This window comes from Hyperolius riggenbachi, chromosome 2 (genome assembly GCF_040937935.1).
Source record: "Hyperolius riggenbachi isolate aHypRig1 chromosome 2, aHypRig1.pri, whole genome shotgun sequence".
NCBI classification, from domain to species: Eukaryota; Metazoa; Chordata; class Amphibia; order Anura; family Hyperoliidae; genus Hyperolius; species Hyperolius riggenbachi.
In genome coordinates this window covers 369,557,177-369,579,093 of record NC_090647.1, presented here as the reverse complement: position 1 = coordinate 369,579,093, position 21,917 = coordinate 369,557,177, and the positions used below count along the sequence as shown (strand labels likewise).

At 46.4% G+C, this 21,917-nt stretch overlaps 2 long non-coding RNA genes across 2 annotated transcripts in view; both read right to left on the bottom strand.

Annotated features, from left to right (window-relative positions):
- Window positions 1-21,917, bottom strand: part of LOC137544489 (uncharacterized) — a 74,636-nt gene that overhangs the window by 32,951 nt on the left and 19,768 nt on the right. The gene's annotated exons all lie outside the window — the stretch shown is intronic.
- On the bottom strand, window positions 7,264-8,270 carry LOC137544487 (uncharacterized). Its single transcript, XR_011025879.1, has 2 exons — window positions 8,161-8,270; window positions 7,264-7,344 (listed from the first exon to the last, which is right to left on the bottom strand). It is a non-coding gene; the product is annotated as an uncharacterized lncRNA (long non-coding RNA).

The window sequence follows — 21,917 nt, the reverse complement described above, 5'->3', positions numbered from 1 at the left end:
TGGGCAGAGCTCCAGAGACTGGACTATATTACACACCCTGCATCACTATAGACCAAGGGGGGGTGTTAGCTTCAGTGATAATTAGTGCACAAATTATGACCTAATAGACTTCCCCACGGCGGTGACGTACCCCCTTGGGGAAGACCTACCTCTAACCTAGCAATAAAAACATAATTCCTCGTGCTGCTATTCATAAATGGTATACACATTTCATAAGACAAACAAAACAGACAAATGATAAGCGCTCAAGGATGCACCTGAATTGTAAGCCCACTGTGCAAACTTAAATGTAAGTATACTATTGGCTAGCTGCCTTCACTGTTTTAAATTCACTCTCAAATTTTTAGATTAGAGTTAGCACATAATTTTGCATCTGTTTTGCATTAGAGGCATGTATTCAGCCCTAGGGGGCTCTGCATTGCCGCTGATGGCTTACAATTCAGGTGCATCCTTGAGCGCTTATCATTTGTCTGTTTTGTTTGTCTTATGAAATGTGTATACCATTTATGAATAGCAGCACGAGGAATTATGTTTTTATTGCTAGGTTAGAGGTAGGTCTTCCCCAAGGGGGTACGTCACCGCCGTGGGGAAGTCTATTAGGTCATAATTTGTGCACTAATTATCACTGAAGCTAACACCCCCCCTTGGTCTATAGTGATGCAGGGTGTGTAATATAGTCCAGTCTCTTGAGCTCTGCCCACTGATGCAGCTTAATCACTAATTCCCCCTCCCTCTCTTTGCCTGCAGTGTATGCTGGGTGTGTAATTTAGTCCAGTTTCTGGAGCTCTGCTCACCATTGCAGTTAAATCCTTCAGGTATGAGGTTGTTTGAAAGCGCTGCCATGTCTCCCACTGTGCAAACTTAAATGTAAGTATACTATTGGCTAGCTGCCTTCACTGTTTTAAATTCACTCTCAAATTTTTAGATTAGAGTTAGCACATAATTTTGCATCTGTTTTGCATTAGAGGCATGTATTCAGCCCTAGGGGGCTCTGCATTGCCGCTGATGGCTTACAATTCAGGTGCATCCTTGAGCGCTTATCATTTGTCTGTTTTGTTTGTCTTATGAAATGTGTATACCATTTATGAATAGCAGCACGAGGAATTATGTTTTTATTGCTAGGTTAGAGGTAGGTCTTCCCCAAGGGGGTACGTCACCGCCGTGGGGAAGTCTATTAGGTCATAATTTGTGCACTAATTATCACTGAAGCTAACACCCCCCCTTGGTCTATAGTGATGCAGGGTGTGTAATATAGTCCAGTCTCTGGAGCTCTGCCCACTGATGCAGCTTAATCACTAATTCCCCCTCCCTCTCTTTGCCTGCAGTGTATGCTGGGTGTGTAATTTAGTCCAGTTTCTGGAGCTCTGCTCACCATTGCAGTTAAATCCTTCAGGTATGAGGTTGTTTGAAAGCGCTGCCATGTCTCCCACTGTGCAAATGTAAATAAACACCAACAGCAGGAGGTTCCGGACAGCAGTCGTGCAGCCCACATTGTGCCCAATGCACAACTGGGACAGCACAGATTTCAACCCAGACACCTCAGAATTTTGTTTTACAACAAAATGTAGCTATTGTAGTGGCGTAATAGCTAGTGGCGCATGGCAGCAGCGCCTAATTCTGTGGACCCTGGTGGTGGGAACACAGACAGAAGGAGGTTAAATACAGAGGCAGCAGGAGAAGGAGGAGGAGGAGTGAAGTTTGGCAGCAGGCAATGTAACGGGCTATGGTACCTAGCGGTGGTACCACAGCACCTAAAGGAAAACCAGGCCAAAGTAGCAGGGGACTGAAGGTTGATGTTGTCAGTTGTCACAATAATTCCCAGGCACCTCATGTCCTCCTGTTGCCGATAACAGGGGCCTGGAACGTGCCTTCAATCCAGACCTGGTTGACCTTCAGGAATGGCATTCTAACCACGGACTCTGTGGACAGACGAGAGCGCTTCTCGGTGACCACACCACTGGCCGCACTGAAGCACCTCTCGGACAGCGTGCTGGAAGAGGGGCAAGACAGGACTTCCAGGGCGTATTGCGCCAGCTCACTCCAGATCTGCAACCGCTCGACCCAGTACTCCAAGGGGTCCACAGGCTCCTCGCTGCCGGTGTCAAGCCTGCTGAAGGACCCCATGTAGTCGGCCACCATTCGGGTCAGGCGCTGGCTGTGACTTTGAGAGGACGATGCTGCTGCACGCACCTCCTCTCTTGACTGCTCTACCGTCATGTAGAGCGCCTTAGTCAATGACAGCAGGTCTCCTGGGTGCCTGACGCTGCTGCTGGCTGCAGGCACCAGCTGCTGTGCTGGCTGGACAGGGACAGAGGGGGTGGAAGGCTGGGGGAAGGCTTACTCCAGTTGCCGAACAAGGATCTGCTGCAACTCCCTTGTTCGCTGCTCACGGTCTCCAGCATGCAGGAACTGACTCACCTTCCCCTTCAGCCGTGGGTCCAGGATCATGCTGATGCAGGCGTCCTCTCGAGCACATACCTGCTTGACCCTGGGGTCTGAGCGCAGGCAACGCAGCATGTGCGCTGCCATGGGGAACAGGGTGGTCCGTCCAGCAGAGACATCAGGGTCAGCGCCTGCAAAGCTGTCCTCCTCTGTCCCCTGAGCCTCTTCCTCCTCTCTCCACCCTCGCACCACTGCAGCTGCGCTACGCTGTTCCAGCTGGATCAGGGCCTCCTCTCCCACATCCACCAGATCACAAAGTGCCCTGTCCAGCAGACAAATAAAGGGCACCCATTGGCAGAGGGATGCCTGCTTCTTGCTCACCAGGTTGGTTCCCTACAGGAAGGGAGCCAACACCAAGCAGACCTGCTGCATCTGCCCCCACTGTGCGTTGAAGAGGAGCCGGAGTTTGGTGGTGCCGGCGAGAGTGCCCTCAACGATGTGGCAGTTGACAGCCCTCCTCTGCTCAACCAGCCACTCCAACATCGCCAGGGTGGATTTTCACCGAGTTGGCACATCGATGATTAGCCGGTTTCGTGGCAGGTCCTCGCGCTGCTGTATGTCAGACAGGTTTGCTGCGGCAGCTGCAGAGAGGCAGAAAGTACACACAATTTTCCTTGCCACTTTCAAAAGAATGTCCATCCCCTGGTAGGTGCGCAGGAACTTCTGCACCACCAGGTTCAAGACGTCGGCCAAGCAGGGGACGTGGGTCAAGTGTCCTCTGTTGATGGCAGACAGCAGGTTGGCCGCATTTTCGGACACCACCAATCCGACTCTGAGGTCTCTGGGGGTCAGCCACATCGTCTCCTGCTCCCTCAGGTAGCGGAGCATGTTGGCTGCCGTCGGTTGGGTCTTCCCAAGACTGACCATCAGCGCTTGGCAGTGGCGGGCCTTCACACTGCTGTTGAGGCAGGTTCACTTGGCAGCGCAAGCTGCTGCTTTTCCCCTGACCCCGCATGGTGGCACCACATAGTGGGTGACTGGTGCTGCTACTGCTGATGCGCCCAAGAATGGACCTGCTGCTTCCTTGCTGGCACATTCCACTAGGCTGATCCAGTGGGCCGTGAAAGACAGGTATCGGTCTGTCCTGAAACGGCTGCTCCATGAATCCATGGTGACGTGGATCCGCTCACTCATGGCGTGATCGAGCGCGCGGCTCTTGTTCGCCATTTCAAAGCGGTGCAGTTCTGGGATCACCGTTTGGGAGAAATAGTGGCGGCTGGGGAGTTGCCACCCCGGAATCCCGTACTGCAGGAGCATTCTCATGTCACTCCCCTCCTGCACAAAGGAATATAGCAAGAGCTGGGAGCACATGGCCTGGGCAAGCAACCCATTCAGCACCCGAATGCGCCTGTTGGTGGGAGGCAGCACCTTGGTCATGACTAGTTTGTCTGCACGGGAGGAAGAGGAGGTGACTGTGGAGGTAACAGATGACGAGGCCACTGTGGACTGGCTGCCCGGAGAGGAGCAGTGAGTTGCTGTGCTCCTGCTGCTGATGCTGGATGAGCAGGAGGGTGGGTTGCTGCTGCTGCTGCTAAAGTCTGTGCAGTGGCTGTCTGGCTCTGACCACTGCCTGCGCCACTGTCCTTCAGCTTCAGAAACTCATTGTAGTCCTGAAAATGTTTGGTCTCCAAGTGGGTCTGCAGGCACGAGGTACCCAACTTGTTGAGATCGCGACCTCTGCTCAGGCTGGCACCGCAACTGTGGCAAATGGCACAGGTCTTGTCGTCTTTGCACACAGTGAAGTACACTGTGGATTTCAACTTGCCCTTCAAGCTTGAGGGCTGAGGAGCCTTTTTGCCTTTGGAGGGCTGTTTTTTTTGTGAGGAGCTTTGGTGCGGGTGGTGGTGGTAGCGGCTGAAGCAGCAGGCTGTGGCTCCTGCCTTCCACGCCCTGTGCTGGTCGCCATGCTGCTGCCGCGCCTCCTCCTCCAATAATCAGCTGCCTTCAACCAACTGTGCTGGTGGTGGCACATAGGGATGATCCAGCGCCTCATCATCATCATCCCCAAACATCTCCTCTGAGCCCGCCTCAACCAACTCCTCGGCCCCAACATCCCCTGCATCAGGCCCCTCCTCCTCCTCCTCATCAAATTGTGGTTGTTGTGCGCCAACAACAAACTCCTCCACCTCATACTCCTCCTCCTCCTTGCATGCCCCATCATCTTCTCCTCAAACTGCTCCACAACATCCCTGAAAACGCTTGTGGTCCCTGGGGTGAAGAGCGAGCTCAGTGAGGGCAGGCTGGTCACTGGGCTCGACGTGACCTCAAGCGGTGGTGGAGGCCTGCTGCGGACCAGAGTGCTGGTGGTGGTGGCACTGGTGTCGCTGGCACTGGAGGTCTGGCTGGAAACAGTACCTTACTGCTCCACCATCATTTCCACCACAGCCTGTGCCTGACTCTCCGCAAAGGGCCGGGGGCAACGACCCAAGGCAAAGATGGGCGCAACACACAGCTGTTGCGCCTCTGCTCCCTCCTCCACAACTCTGCGGTCAGTGGCTGGCGGCAGACCAGTCACAGACCTGCTGTTGTTGGCAGTGGCTGCCGCAATGGCGCTGCCTCTCCTGATGGTGCCTCGCCCTCTACCTCTGCCAGTCATTGTGCAATAATATACAAATACAATAAGAAAAACAAAAAATATATATATATAAAAGGCGGGAAAGGATGTAAACTTTAATAAAGTGTCTGGGTTGGTGGTGACTGGTGGTGAGCGACAAAAAAAAATGAAAGTTTTTTTTTAACCACTTGAGGACCGCAGGCTTTACCCCCCTTAAGGACCAGACCCTTTTTTTCCATTCAGACCACTGCAGCTTTCACGGTTTATTGCTTGCTCATACAACCTACCACCTAAATTAATTTTGTCTCTTTTTCTTGTCACTAATAAAGCTTTCTTTTGGTGCTATTTGATTGCTGCTGCGATTTTTACTTTTTATTATATTCATCAATAAAGACATGAATTTTGTCAAAAAATGATTTTTTTAACTTTCTGTGCTGACATTTTTCAAATAAAGTAAAATTTCTGTATACATGCAGCACGAAAAATGTGGACAAACATGTTTTTGATTTAAAAAAAACCTATTCAGCCTATATTTATTGGTTTGGGTAAAAGTTATAGCGTTTACAAACTATGGTGCAAAAAGTGAATTTTCCTATTTTGAAGCATCTCTGACTTTTCTGACCACCTGTCATGTTTCTTGAGGGGCTAGAATTCCAGGATAGTATAAATACCCCCCAAATGACCACATTTTGGAAAGAAGACATCCCAAAGTATTCACTGAGAGGCATAGTGAGTTCATAGAAGATATTATTTTTTGTCACAAGTTAGCGGAAAATGACAGTTTGTGACAAGAAAAAAAAAAAGTTTCCATTTCTGCTAACTTGTGACAAAAAAAAAAATGAAATCTGCCACATACTCACCATGCCCCTCTCTGAACACCTTGAAGTGTCTACTTTCCAAAATGGGGTAATTTGTGGGGTGTGTTTACTGTCCTCGCATTTTGGGGGGTGCTAATTTGTAAGCACCACTGTAAAGCCTAAAGGTGCTCATTGGACTTTGGGCCCCTTAGCGCAGTTAGGCTGCAAAAAAGTGCCACACATGTGGTATCGTCATACTCAGGAGAAGTGGTATAATGTATTTTGAGGTGTATTTTTACATATACCCATGCTGGGTGGTAGAAATACCTCTGTAAATGACAATCTTTTGATTTTTTTACACACAATTGTCCATTTACAGAGATATTTCTCCCACCCAGCATGGGTATGTGTAAAAATACACCCCAAAACACATTGTACTACTTCTCCCGAGTACAGCGATACCACATGTGGGGCACTTTTTTGCACTCTAACTGCGCTAAGGGGCCCAAAGTCCAATGAGTACCTTTAGGATTTCAAGGGTCATTTTGCGGCATTTGGTTTCCAGACTACTCCTCACGGTTTAGGGCCCCTAAAATGCCAGGGCAGTATAGGAACCACACAAATGACCCCATTTTAGAAAGAAGACATACCAAGGTTCTCTGTTAGGAGTATGGTGAGTTCATAGAAGATTTAATTTTTTTGTCACAAGTTAGCAGAAATTGATTTTTATTGTTTTTTTTCACAAAGTGTCACTTTCCGCTAACTTGTGACAAAAAAATAAAATTTGTGGGGTTCCTATACTGCCCTGGCATTTTAGGGGCCCTAAACCGTGAGGAGTAGTCTGGAAATCAAATGCCGCAAAATGAACTGTGAAATCCTAAAGGTACTCATTGGACTTTGGGCCCCTTAGCGCAGTTAGGGTGCAAAAAAGTGCCACACATGTGGTATCGCCGTACTCGGGAGAAGTAGTATAATGTGTTTTGGGGTGTATTTTTACACATAACCATGCTGGGTGGGAGAAATACCTCTGTAAATGACAATCGTGGTTGGGGTGTCTTGGCACCCTATGGGAAAAAAAAGATACAGGAGACAAAAAAGGGAGCCCGATAGTGCAGTATGTCAATAGTAGGTGTGTGGAGAAATCAATTGATTGAAAGGGCTACTCACAAAGGAGGGTTGCAAGGGGCAACCGACCACAGGAAGCAGGTGGAGACCATAAACCCGACTCCACTCGGGGTGGTCCTGGGCGGACCTGGTTGCGGTCGCTCTCTTAGATGAAAAAGGATGCACAAAACATTAACCGTGGTAAAACAACGGGTGTTCTGTCACCACCCCTCGGACAAACATGTACGGGGGCATAACTATGCACAATAAGGGAAAGAGGCGCCCTGATTTGAATAAAAGCTTTTAAAACCAGTTTAAAAACGAAAAAGAAAAATGAGGTATCTTACCTCAATGACGAAATCTCTGTAAACTTACAAAAGATTTTTATTTGAGCACAGGCAACGCGTTTCGCGGGTCTGAGCCCGCTTCCTTAGGCCAATACAGTGCCTAGAACAGCAGAAAGAGTTCCTCAATGTACATACATATACATATTTCATAAAAAATTATAAAAATAATAACGGTCAGAGTACATATATAAATGAATAAATAGCATAACATGAATTTAATTTGGCAGATTTATCCATGCCCTAATAGTTGATTCCATGCTGTGCATATGCAAACGCATATTTATGCGCACACACACACACATCAAAGAGAACACACTACTGTGTCTCATATCTAAGGGCAAACTTGATGGTTTAGTCTAAGCTCCATTTGCTGTAATGCACAATACCATTATTATTATGCACCTTCTAGATGAATGATAAATATATAATATATATAGATATATATATGGAAAAAAATAAATTATATACAGACCAAGGAAAAAAAAAAAAAAAGGGGGGGGGGGGGGTTCCATTGATGATAATGTATGCATCGTCAATTAAAAAGAACTAGGAACATAGTGGATAGTATTCTAAAATTAGCCATGCGCCCATAGGTATGATATAATATAAAACACAGATATCTAGCAATGTATAAAAAATATAAACATATATATACACATATATACATATATACACACATACATACACACACAACAACATAAGAAATACTAAAAACTTGGCCAGTTCTAAACAAAGACAAAATCCAGGCAGCGCTGCAAGCATTTCACAGTGTTGCTCTGCATAAGTAAAAGGAACTGGTCACTGACTTTTAAAAGCATTGCAGTACATTGTGCACAGCATAACACATGTTCAGTCAGCAGGGGGAGTAAAAAGGCAGGATACAATGGAGACCAGAAAACAACGTTGTAATACTCACCAAATGACAGAAATCATGTAGCATAGGGAGCCTCTACAGGACATTCCCTGTCTCTGCATTATATAACCTTACTTGATTTGTTTAAGCAGCTGCAGGTCTGCACACTCTCAGCAGATTAGGGAAGAGGAGGGTGCGTGATGATGTAATCACAGGAAGTAGTGGTGGGGCCATATTGGAAAGGGGCATAGCATAGGAAGGCAATGTATTTTGCCAGTCCTACGCTGGATTCATAGAAAAGATAGGACCAGGAGTTGATGTATTAAATTATTTGGCCACTAGATGGCGATGGGACTTTCTCATTAGCATCTCATTGCTAGTGGACTGGATTTCTGTTCTCATAGTGATAGATTTTGACAGTTAGTTGGTGAAAGACAAAATATATATTAAAATACATTGGCGCAATAGTGGATTATTTAGATAAATATCTAATAGTTAGTGGTAAAAATAGTGATTAGATGAATTAAATTATATAGGAATCTTTGCATTAAACACGATTATACAACAAAACTGCATTGTTTTGTGGTATATATCTCTCTGTTTAGCACATATATAATGCTCAGGACGTGTATATAATAGTTTATGTGTCACTCTCAAAATCATATGAGTGATGTCATAAGGATAAGATATTTTTATTTTTTATATTTTCCAATATGTATGAAATGTGTGCATATGAGTGGTGTAGATGAGAATGACTATGTGGTGGAATGATTTTATTGGCAGGTGGATGGCCGAGCTGAGAGAAAGAAAAGAAAAGTGGGGTTGGTGTGTGAGGGGAGGGAAGAGTGAGGGGGAGAAGGATGAATTGGAACATTGTTATACAGGATAATAAGCAAACATTGGTGTGTGTCATGCATGATAACTTGTGGGGGGGGGGGACCCAGATGACAGGCTAGTTCGGAAAAATTTGTACTTAATGTCGGAGCTAGATTAGTAATTGTGCTCCAGGCATTCATTGAGTCCTTCTGGTTTCAATGTTCTTAATTTGAAAATCCAAAACATTTCTCTAGCCCGAAGGCAAGTCATGCGTTCGGTATGGGACAGGTTGTTAGATACGTATTCAACTGGCATGAATGTGAAGAGCCTATGATCTGAATTATGAAATTCTGCAAAATGTCTTGAGAGGCTATGTTTGGCATATGCTTTTTGAATATTCCTCCTGTGTTGTCCTATGCGAGCTCTTGTTTGTTGACTTGTGCGGCCGACATATTGTTTATTACAAGGACAAGTTATCAAATAGATGATGTGTGTAGTGCTGCAAGTGAAATAGTGGTCAATGCTGAATGTTTCTTGAGTGACAGTGCATTTAAAAGAGGAGGTTCCTGGGTGCAGGTATTCACAGGCTAAGCATTTTTGTGAATGGCATCTTTGTATACCAGGGGAGATTTTGAGGGTGGGTTCCCTGGGGGCAAGTGCTCGTGGTCTGCTCGGGGCTATGATGTTCTTTAAGGTTTTGGCTCTTCTGAATATCAGTTTGGGCTTGGATTCTAGTTTTGGACAAAGGTAAGGGTCTTTAAGCAATGTTGACCAGTGTTTATTGATAACAGATCTTATATTGTTGTGGTTAGAGCAGAAGCGGGTAATGAACGAGGGTTGTGTGTCAGTGGCTGTGACTTTCCTTTTTTGTGTGGTAAGGAGGGATCTTTGTTCTAGAAGTCTCGCTCTTGTTCTAGCTGATTTTATCAGGGGTTTTGGGAAGGATCGTTCCAAAAATTTGCTTTCTAGGGTGTCTGCCTGGTTGTCAAATGTAGATGTATCTGAACAGTTTTTGCGTATCCGTCTGAACTGCCCGAATGGAATGTTTGTTTTCCAACTCTTGTCTTGTAATGGACATATGAGTTCGCATCAACCTTTTTAAAAAAGGTTTTTGATTTAACAACATTGTTTTCTACATAAAGGGTTATGTCCAGAAAATCTATGGTATAAGGATGGGTATTGACGGTAAAGGAAAGCCCCCAATCGTTGTTGTTGATGGAGTCCACAAATTGACCAATCGAGTCAACTTCTCCTTCCCAGATTAGTATAATATCATCTATGTACCGCCAGTACTTAACCACATTGCTCTGATAGGGGTTTTGACTCAAAAATAGCTTCTCAAAAAGGCCCATCGTCAGATTTGCATAGGATGGTGCTAGATTAGCACCCATGGCTGTGCCTCGGATCTGTAGGTATATCGTTTTTTGGAATGAAAAAATGTTATGGGTAAGTATGACTTTGGTGGCATGTAAGAGGAAGTTTTTTTGGGGGATGGGCATAGTGGTGTCTGAGTATAGGAAATGGGCTAGCGACTGGAGGCCAATATTGTGTTTGATGTTAGTGTAGAGGGCAGCTACATCCAAGGTAACCCAATGGTAACTCGGCAACCATTCGAAAGATGTAAGTTCTTCAAGGAATTGGCTAGAGTCTCTCAGGTAAGAAGGGAGTGATATGACGTATTTTTGTAGAAAGTGATCGATATATTCTGACAATGGAGAGGTGAGTGATCCTATACCAGAGATTATTGGGCGACCAGGGGGATTTTTTATCGACTTATGAATTTTTAGTAGAAAATAGAAAAACGGCAACTTAGGATGTGCAGTGGTGAGAAAATCCTTTTCATCTTTGGAGATTATACCTTCCTTTAAGGCTGATAGAATTAGTTTATCATATTGAAGTTTAAATTCATGCGAAGGATCCTGAAGTAATTTGACATAATAATTTGGATCGTGTAGTAGTCTATGGGCCTCGGTGGTATAGTCTGTTGTGTCCATAATGACGATACCACCCCCCTTGTCTGCAGCCTTTATAACTATTTCTTGATTGTTTTTAAGGGAATTAATCGCAGTGCGTTCTGCTCGTGTCTGGTTTGATTTGGATTTGTCATGCTTACTATCTTGTCGTCTGAGGTCCTCTAGCACGGAGAGGTAGAAGTTCTCAACGTGTGGACCTCTGTAAGATGTAGGGTAGAATTGTGACTTTTTCTTGAATTCAGTATGGATAAATCTCTCTGTTTCAAACATATCAGCATCTAAGATTACATCTGGGCCATTGTTTGGTTCATTTGTGAAGATAGTTTGGATAGTGGAATTAGTAACTGGATTCAATTTTTTAAAATCTTTCATAATGAAATATCTTCTTAGTGTAAGTTTCCTCACAAAAGCGTTCAGATCAACAAATAATTTAAAAAGGTTTGATGTTTTGGTAGGACAAAAGGACAAACCGTGATTTAGGACTTTAGTTTCTATTGGCGTCAGACAGTGGGAAGACAGATTAAATATAGACTTATATTGAAGGGTAGGGGGGGATAGCTTTAGTTGTGCTTGTTCCCTGTTGTGTCCCTTCCTTTTTCCGCCCCTTCTACCCCGTTTTCGGGACTGGATACTGGTCGTTTTGTGGCTCTCGGAGCTGTGTGATGTGTGACATGGTATTGTGGAGTTGGGCTTGAGATCAAAGGTCGCAGGGGAGGGTCTTTGGTTAGAAGGGAAGGAAACTCTAAAAAAGATGGTGTGTCAGAATCTGATTGGGATGAGGTGGGGATGGAGGTGGAGCTGGTATCCCCTCGTGGGGCCTGGGCAGCGGAAAAATAATCCAGGATAGTGCTGTTTGCTTTGGGTCGAGCAGACGGCATGGTGGACTGTGTAGAAGTGTCAGTGGGGGTGTTGTGTGGTGACTGGGATGGGACATGTGAGGTGGGGGAGGGGACCTGGGATGGGAACCTAGGTTGGGAGGGGGTGCTGGCGGGTGTGGCTGTGTGTGTGGTGAGGTCGAGAGGGTCGATTTCCACCTCGATCGTGTGGGTGGTGGGGGGAGGGGATAGGTTAGGGAGGGCGGGTGGGTCGGGTGAGGCGGGAAGGACCGGGGTGTGGAGAAGTGGTAGGGGTTTACTACCAGGGGGGGGAGAAGGGCGGGGTGCGGGGGTAGGGGGTAGGGTAGGAACGGTGGGGGAGGGTATGGTAGTGTGAGGAGGGAAGGGATGGGACATGGAGGGGAAGGGGGGTGAACTGGGGCTGTGGGGAGGGGGCGTGTGGGGAGACGTCGAGGACGTCTAGGTGGGGGGCGGTAAGGGGGGCGGGTGGGTCTAGGGCCCTGTGGGGGGATAAGGGGGCAATACCACCATTGTTGGGTATGGGGTGATTGGGTGTAGGCTGTGGTAGCACAGGCTGGTCGCCCTGTGGTGTATCTATATGTTGTCGTCTTTTGTGTTGTGTATGTGCAGCGTAAGCGGCTCTGTCACGGTTGAGTTTTTTTAGTTTGGTCTCCATTATATCCGCCTCAAATCTGTGTAGCTGGTTGGATAGTGAGAAGGAAAGCGTAAGATATTCCTGTGTGCTGGTATAGGGAGCTAACTTGTTTCTAAGATTCACTATTTTTTCAGCAAATTCGAGTAGCAAGCTTTCTCTTTTTGAGATAATCCGCTCCATCATGCCCACTGAGCATGACTGGAGGTATATGTACCATTCTGCAGTGTAGACTAAATCGTTGGGGAAAGAGGTTTCGACTAAAACTCGAAGTCCCTCTGGTGCTATTCTCTCTTCAATGTATGTTTTCTGCATTGCTATGTCGGCCTGATTAAAAAATTCACTCTTTAACAGGCTTTCTAATTCATAGAACCAGGGTTTTAAATCTGGAACTGGCGTAGTCTCTTTGGGATCAGTAATATCTTCTGAGGCTATGCCCTCCATGGTTTGGTTGTTCAGTCTAAACTGTTCAAAGAGTTTATTACGATGTTGGAACCGATTGTCTAGGTTCTCCATGGTCTTGTTGTTTTTTATACATTGCTAGATATCTGTGTTTTATATTATATCATTCCTATGGGCGCATGGCTAATTTTAGAATAATATCCACTATGTTCCTAGTTCTTTTTAATTGATGATGCATACATTATCATCAATGGAACCCCCCCCCCCCCCCTCTTTTTTTTTTTTTTTCTTTCCTTGGTCAGCATATAATTTATTTTTTCCATATATATATCTATATATATTATATATTTATCATTCATCTAGAAGGTGCATAATATTAATGGTATTGTGCATTACTGCAAATGGAGCTTAGACTAAACCATCAAGTTTGCCCTTAGATATGAGACACAGTAGTGTGTTCTCTTTGATGTGTGTGTGCGTGCGCATAAATATGCGTTTTCATATGCACAGCATTGAATCAACTATTAGGGCATGGATAAATCTGCCAAATTAAATTCATGTTATGCTATTTATTCATTTATATATGTACTCTGACCGTTATTATTTTTATAATTTTTTATGAAATATGTATATGTATGTACATTGAGGAACTCTTTCTGCTGTTCTAGGCACTGTATTGGCCTGAGGAAGCGGGCTCAGACCCGCGAAACGCGTTGCCTGTGCTCAAATAAAAATCTTTTGTAAGTTTACAGAGATTTCGTCATTGAGGTAAGATACCTCATTTTTCTTTTTCGTTTTTAAACTGGTTTTAAAAGCTTTTATTCAAATCAGGGCGCCTCTTTCCCTTATTGTGCACTGTAAATGACAAACTTTTGATTTTTTTACACACAATTGTCCATTTACAGAGATTTCTCCCACCCAGCATGAGTATGTGTAAAAATACACCCCAAAACACATTGTACGAATTCTCCCGAGTACGGCGATACCACATGTGTGGCACTTTTTTGCACCCTAACTGCGCTACGGGGCCCAAAGTCCAATGAGTACCTTTAGGATTTCAAGGGTCATTTTGCGGCATTTGGTTTTTCAGACTACTCCTCACGGTTTAGGGCCCCTAAAATGCCAGAGCAGTATAGGAACCCCACAAATGACCCCATTTTAAAAGAAGACACCGGAAGGTATTCTGTTAGGAGTACGGTGAGTTCATAGAAGATTTTATTTTTTGTCACAAGTTAACGGAAATTGATTTTTATTGTTTTTTTTTTTTCACAAAGTGTCACATTCCGCTAACTTGTGACAAAAAAATAAAATCTTCTATGAACTCATCATAGTCCTAACAGAATACCTCGGGGTGTCTTCTTTCTAAAATGGGGTCATTTGTGGGGTTCCTATACTGCCCTGGCATTTTAGGGGCCCTAAACCGTGAGGAGTAGTCTGGAAATCAAATCAGAATCAGAATCATTTATTTTGCCAAGTGCGACCGACAATAGACAGTGACATAAACATAATGAACATAACAAGCGGGACAGTCGTAAAAAATAGCAATAATACAAACAAGACAGGCAATAGTACAACGAGACAGTCAGTGCCTACCCATTTTTAACGGTCTATGCAGTACAATATGCGGTTTGCTTCGAGCAGAAATCTTCCGTGTTTGGATATTGTGCAGCTCATGGATAAGTAAGTTAATTGAAAGAGTCCGCACCTTGAGTACAGCTCTGCCAAGAAGAGCACCAGGGTAATAGCTGGGTTCTTTACAGGCCCGGGCTCCAGTGTGCCTTGACCAGGCTGATTGGTTAAGTTGGCCTGAGCGACTGGCGTGCCGACGGGAGGCAGGAGTTCAGCAGGAGGGCTGCTTGGGGGAAAAAGGTGTCCCTACGCCTGTTAGTCTTAGGGCGGGTGGTCCTGTAGCGTCGGCCCGATGGGAGGAGATTAAAGAAGCGGCAGCCTGGGTGGGATGGGTCCTGGGAGTTCCTGCTAGCCCTTGTTTTCATTCTGGTGGTGTAGAGGAGGTCTAGCGGCGGCAGGGGAGAGCCGATGATCCTTTCCACTGAGCTGATAACTCTTTGAAGCTTGTACTTGTCACTGGTGGTTGCTCTTGCATACCACACGATAATGGCAGAGCAAAGAGTAGCTTCAATAGTGGCAGTGTAGAAGCTGGACAGCAGCTTATGAGGCATACCAATTTTTTTCAGTTGGCGCAAGAAGAATAGTCTCTGTTGAGCCTTCTTCTGGATTTTGGTGGTGTTCTGCGCCCACCTTAGGTTGCTCGTTAGGGTTGCGCCCAGGAACCTAACGCTGGGGACCCTGGACACTTCAATCTCGTTGATGAAGATTGTTTTTTGTGTGTGTGTGGGGGGGGTCTCCTGAAGTCCAAGATCAATTCCACTGTTTTGGCTGCATTTAGGACAAGCTTGTTGTCTTCGCACCATCTGCAGATTCTCTCAGTCTCGCTGCGATACTCGTGTTCCCTATGAGCCCAATGATAGTGGTATCGTCCGCAAATTTGATGACCTTTACGGAGGTACAGTTGTTGGTGTACAATGAGAACAGGAGAGGTGACAGAACACACCCCTGCGGAGCACCTGTGTTGGTCTTACTCACACTGGAGAAGCAGTTGCCGAGCTTCACCAGTTGTGTCCTGTTTGAGAGGAAGTCCTTTACCCACACACAGAGTGTGGTGCCGGCTCCAAGATGTGTCAGGTTGTCGGTCAATATGTTTGGGCAGATTGTATTGAATGCCGAGCTGAAGTCCAAAAACAGGATCCTAACGTAGGAGTTTGGTCTTTCAATACCGCAAAATGACCTGTGAAATCCTAAAGGTACTCATTGGACTTTGGGCCCCTTAGCACAGTTAGGGTGCAAAAAAGTGCCACACATGTGGTATCGCCGTACTCGGGAGAAGTAGTATAATGTGTTTTGGGGTGTATTTTTACACATAACAATGCTGTTTGGGAGAAATACCTCTGTAAATGACAATCTTTTGATTTTTTTACACGTAATTGTCCATTTACAGAGATATTTCTCCCACCCAGCATGGGTATGTATAAAAATACACCCCAAAAACACATTGTACTACTTCTCCCGAGTATGGCGATACCACATGTGTGGCACTTTTTTTCACCCTAACTGTGCTAAGGGGCCCAAAGTCCAATGAGTACCTTTAGGATTTCACAGGTCATTTTGCGGCATTTGATTTCCAGACTACTCCTCACGGTTTAGGGCCCCTAAAATGCCAGGGCAGTATAGGAACCCCACAAATGACCCCATTTTAGAAAGAAGACACCCCAAGGTATTCTGTTAGGACTATGGTGAGTTCATAGAAGATTTTATTTTTTGTCACAAGTTAGCGGAAAGTGACACTTTGTGAAAAAAAAACAATAAAAATCAATTTCCGCTAACTTGTGACAAAAAATAAAATCTTCTATGAACTCACCATACTCCTAACAGAGTACCTTGGTATGCCTGCACTCAGTGTGAGCCACCAACTTATGTGACTGGGCCTCAGAACTTTAGTATACAGCATTATGCCTGTAGTATACAGCAATATGCCTGCCAATATAGATGACTCTGTGTGGCATTAAAGTATCATCATAGGCCCAAAGTAAATCACATATAAACTGGGGGTGTCCACACTCAAGGGAAATTCAAACATGCCATCTTATATCACCAACCCAGCACAGATCAGCAATATCAAGCATGGAAACCGATCCCTCTTCCGACTTTTATGCTTACCTGTTTGTTTGGTTTTCAAGCTTACCTCTCCTCCCCCTGGGACAATGTGCGAAATACCACTGAGTGTGTGCCTACTCCTGTGTCTGGAGTTCCCTAGGTTCTAATAGTGTACCTGCTCGTGGTACCTCTCAAAACACTCCCCTAGGCATAGGCCAGGCTGGTCAGGACATTTGGGACAATAAAAACTGGTGTCAGCTGCAGACACGACAGACACTGCTGCAGACACGACAACGTTTTCTTCAGATGCGTTGACCTGGGGTACTCGGAAGCTGATAGACGTAATGCCTTCCATGCAGTCGGCTAGTTGCATTTGGGGGGGGGGGGGGGGCTGGCACCTCCTGGACACAGGAGGTCCAAAACGATCTGTTCCTGAAATTGAAGGAAAGATCCAGTTCTCTCAGCCTTACTGTAGAGAACAAAGCTGTTGTAAACTGCCAATTGAATCAGATAAAAAGACACTTTCTTATACCAGCGTCTTGTTTTCCAGGAAATGAAATAGGGCGCCAACCTCTGGTCATTGAAGTTCACCCCTCCCATGTTGACATTATATTCGTGGACGACAAGGGGCTTTTCAATGACCTCAGTTGCCCGTTGAATTTGGACTGTCGTGCCTGTGTGAATGGTGGACAGAAAGTAAACGTCCCTCTTGTCCCTCCATTTCACCGTGAGCAGGTCGTCAGTACGCAAGGCGGCCCTCTGCCCCGTTCAAGTCTGGTGGTAACGAGCCGTTGGGGGAAGCCCTGGCAACTAAGCCGCGCAGTGCCACAACATCGGATTCTTTCTAACTTTAAGTGCTGACAAGGGCTACACTTGTGTAATAGTTGTCCACATAAAGATGGTACCCCTTCTGGAACAAGGGTGACACCAAGTCCCACACAACCTTTCCACTGCTCCCCAGGTAGTCAGGGCATCCGACTGGCTCCAATTTTGAGTCTTTTCCCTCATAGACCCTAAAACGACATGTATAGCCTGTGGCCCTTTCACAGAGCTTATACAGTTTCACCCCATACCGGGCGCGCTTGCTTGCGATGTACTGTTTGATGCCAAGGCGCCCGGTAAAGCGTAAGAGGGACTCGTCTATGCAGATGTTCTGTTCAGGGGTATAAGCATCTGCAAATGTTGATGACAGGTGGTCTATGAGGGGCCAAATTTTGTGGAGCCGGTCATAAGCAGGGTGGTCCTTTTTATGACTGGTTTTTTTTGTCATTGAACTGCAGGAAGCGCAGGATGGACTCAAATCGTGTCCTGGACATGGCAGCAGGGTACAAGGGAACATGATGTACTGGGTTCGTAGACCAATACGACCGCAATACATTCTGTTTTATTAGTCCCAAGTGAAGGAAAAGGGCCAAAAAGATTTTAAGTTCGGAAACTTGGACTGGTTTCCACTGGAAAGGCTGAGCATAGCTGCTATCCGGGTTCTCGGTGTTGAATTGTGTGGCTTTACGGTTGGTCTCAACCACAATTAAGTCCAAGAGAACCTGGGTGATGAACAGCTGCAAAAGTTTAGGGCCGTTCCTAGATCAGCTGTCGCCACCTGGACTCCAGACTGGGCGTTGAAAGGGGGCACTACGGGTGCAGCGGAATCAGGGGATTGCCAATCTGGATTTGCCAGCACCTCTGGGAGTCTATGGGTACTACGGGCCCGTCTTCTTCTTGGTGGCTGCGATGGGGGTACTACTGCACATGCGACCATACCAGTTTCAACTTCCATGCTGGCGCTGACCACTTCACCAGGGTCTACGGAAGTACTGGTACTAAGTCCAGGAGATGCTGCGCTGCTGGTGCCTGCCTCACCAAGAAAACGCTCATAAGCGCTAGCACCACCCTGCTGCCCTTAAGGCGGATCCTGCGCCACCTGCGGTCTAACGACATGGGGTCTGGTACGCCTGGCTCTAGGCGGGACCAAAACCTCGTCATCACTTTCGGTCAGAGAACCACTGCTTTCCACAGGTTCAAATTCGAACCCGGATGATTCGTCGGCTAAGTCTTCCAAAACGCTCTCATCCGACTGGTCCATGTACCTGTATACCTCCTCATCGGAAATCCCCCTTCTTGCCATTGTGGACTGCTAAATTTATAAGGTTTTCCTCAGAGACTACCCAGAAAAAAAGAGCACCTACCTAGCAAAAGGGAGTATTTGAGAGGTAGAAAGCTGTGGTCACTGAGTTTTGATTAAAAAAATCAAAACTGATCTTTACAGCGCCACAGCTAGTGTACAGTGTTATTGCAGCGATCAGAAAAAAAAATCTGTCACTACAGTGGGGCGGCTGAACGCAAGTGCGGGCGAACGATCAGGCCTGATTGGGTAAACACTGCGTTTTTAGTGGAGCCTACACTAAGGTGACCCTAATGTACTGCTACAGATCTGTCTGCAATCAGGAATGATCACTAGATACTATATAGTACCAATGCTGATTAGCGACAGTGATGGCTCTAATCAGGGATTAATCGGTGAATGCGGTGCAGTGGGCTGGGCACTAACTGACCCTAACAAAGGGGCCTATCTAACTGGCCTAACTGCTAACACTAGTGATACTAAAAAAGTGTCAGTTTTCACTGATCACTGTTTTTAGATCACTAGGATAGTAACAGGGGGATGATCTGGGGTGGGGGTGGGGGGGGGGTTGGGGGTGGTGGCGAGTGGGGTCTCAGAGGCAATCAAACAATCAAGGGACAATGAAAGCTGATCACGGGACAATCAAATACAATTACAGCACAATCAAATCCAATCACCGCACAATCAAATCTGATGCACTCGGAAGGTGATGGGGGGTGGGGGTGGGGGTTGGGGTTGGTGGGAAGTGGGGTCTCAGAGGCAATCAAACAATCACGGGACAATCAAAGCCGATCACGGGACAATCAAATACAATTACAGCACAATCAAATCCAATCACAGCACAAGCAAATCTGATGCACTCGGAAGGTGGTGGTTGGAAGTGGTGGTGGGGTGGGAAGGGGGGTTGGGAGTGCCGGGAAGTGGGGTCTCAGAGGCAATCAAACAATCACGGGACAATCGAAGCAGATCACGGGACAATCGAATAAAATTGCAGCACAATCGAATACAATTGCAGCACAATCGAATACAATCACAGCACAGTCAAATACAATGCACTCGGAAGGTGATTAGGGGGGGGGTCTGAGGGAGATTTGAGGGGGTGGGGGGTTGATCAGGAGCCCGCACGTGGCAGACTGACTCCTGATCTGATGAGAGGCAGACACAGGGGGTTACTGATCGAAGATCAGTTAGTGATTGCTGGGGAGGACAGATGTAAACAATGCGCAGGGGATGTAATCAGGAGGGGGGTCTGAGGGCAATCGAGGGTCTGGGCAGGTGATCGGTTGCCCCCGCGGGGCAGTTAGGGTCTGCTCTGATGGGTGGGGGTGCTGAGGGGTGATGGACAGGTGATAGACAGGTGATCAGAGGGGGATCAGGGGGTAAGCTAGCTGTATACAGATGTATACAGTATACAGGGGGGTAGTCTGGGATGGGGTCTGGGGGTGATCTAAAGGTAGGAGGGGGGATCAGGGGTGATTAGGAGGCAGTTTGGGACCTAATCTAGGGGATAGCGTCGATAGTTAGTGACAGGTGGGGAGGGGGTGGGGGTTTTAGAGGGGTGCAAGGGTGCTGGCAGGGGTCTGCTGGGGTGATCAGGGGGGGTCTGAAGGCTGGGGTGGGAGATCAGGGGGGCTGTGTGCAAAAAAAAAAAATGTGTGGTGTATACTCACTACTGTTTCCTCCTTGCTGGTGGTCTCTAGTACAATGAGACCACGAGGCAAGGAGGAAGCGTGTATAAAGCACTTTGTTTACCTAACAAAGTGCTTTATACACTTTAATTGGCTGTATTTCTGAAATCCTCCGCCCGCCGGCGCTGCTAATTGGCCAGTGGGCTGGAGGCTAAATCACCGGCCATCGATCCCCGGCGGAGGATCGCGTCACGGATGACGCGATTGCTCCGCCCATGCCCCTAAAAGGACCACCGCCTCTGTGCGTACGGCGGTCCTTGGGGCTTCCACTTTCCGACCGCCCCTGTGCAGTGGGCAGTCGTTAAGTGGTTAAAAGTAGTAGTACTACTAACAGACTGTAGTGTAGTCTACACTCAGTATTCGATAACTAACTCGTGTGACCAACGGTGACAATCAAAGTCTGTGACACACGGACGCAATCAATAGGGTCAGGCAGAGATGTGACAGGCAGTCACAGATCACAACAGTTGCTGCCTTCTGTAAAGTAACTAACACAGTACTCAAGCTAATAAATGCACAGACTAACAACAGTACAAATTAGGTAAATTAGTACATAGGTAAATAACAACTAACTTTAATCCCTAGTAGTTGTAGTGTAGTAGACTAGTAGTCGATAACTAAGTCGTGTGACCGACGGTGACAATCAAAGTCTGTCACATACGGACGCAATCAATAGGGTCAGGTAGAAATGACAGGCAGTCACAGATCACAACAGATGCTGCCCTCTGTAAAGTAACTAACACAGTACTGAAGCTAATAAATGCACAGAATAACAGTAGAAGTAAACTAGTACACAACTAACTATAATCCCTAACATACCTAAGCTAGTAGTAGGCTAAGGCTACCTAGGCTAGCAGGCCTAGCCTGCACACAGACCTAACACTAGCCTAGCACTGTATACAGTATATACACTGACTGTACTATAACAATCAAATCACTATCTAACTATAAATCAATATAATCAATGTGTTAAGAATGTGTTCAGGAGGTAAAACGCTCTGTTTTCACAGTTGAAAAGCATTTGCTAGACACGCAGCAGCACTGGAGATGCTCTCAGTACCGCTCAGTCACAAGCAAGGACAGGCTCTGCAACATGGCCACCGCCTTATATAGAGGAGGGGAGGGCCAGGCTCCCCTCCTCTGATTGGTTGCTAGGGCCTCAGCTGGGGGCCTTCTGATTGGCCCGATGACGTCATCCCCTGGATACTGAAGCCGCATTTGTGATCATGCGTGATCAAGGCCGAATTCGAGAGCGCCTATTCGGGTACATTCGAATTCATATTCGGCAGCAGCATAGCTCTTCAAATTCGGATTCGACTTCGGCAACCATGAAAATCTACCCATGATCACGGGTAAATTCGAAATTGCGATGCCTGGCGAGCACCACTGGCTCTGACTGAAGTCAGACTGAATTCGCTGAATGCTTGTTTCAGGCGTGTAATTCAGCCACTACTGCAGTCAAAGAGATCAAAAGGACTGACAAGCAACTGGTATTGTTTAAAAGGAAACACCAATATCCCTCTCAGTTAAAGAGAATCTGGAGATTCTGTACTTTCTAATTTGCACAATAAAAAACATACCAGTCGAGTCACTGTGATCGCCTGGATCCCTCTCCGCTGCGATCCTGGCTTTAATCGCCAGTTTTAGGCAGTATTTACA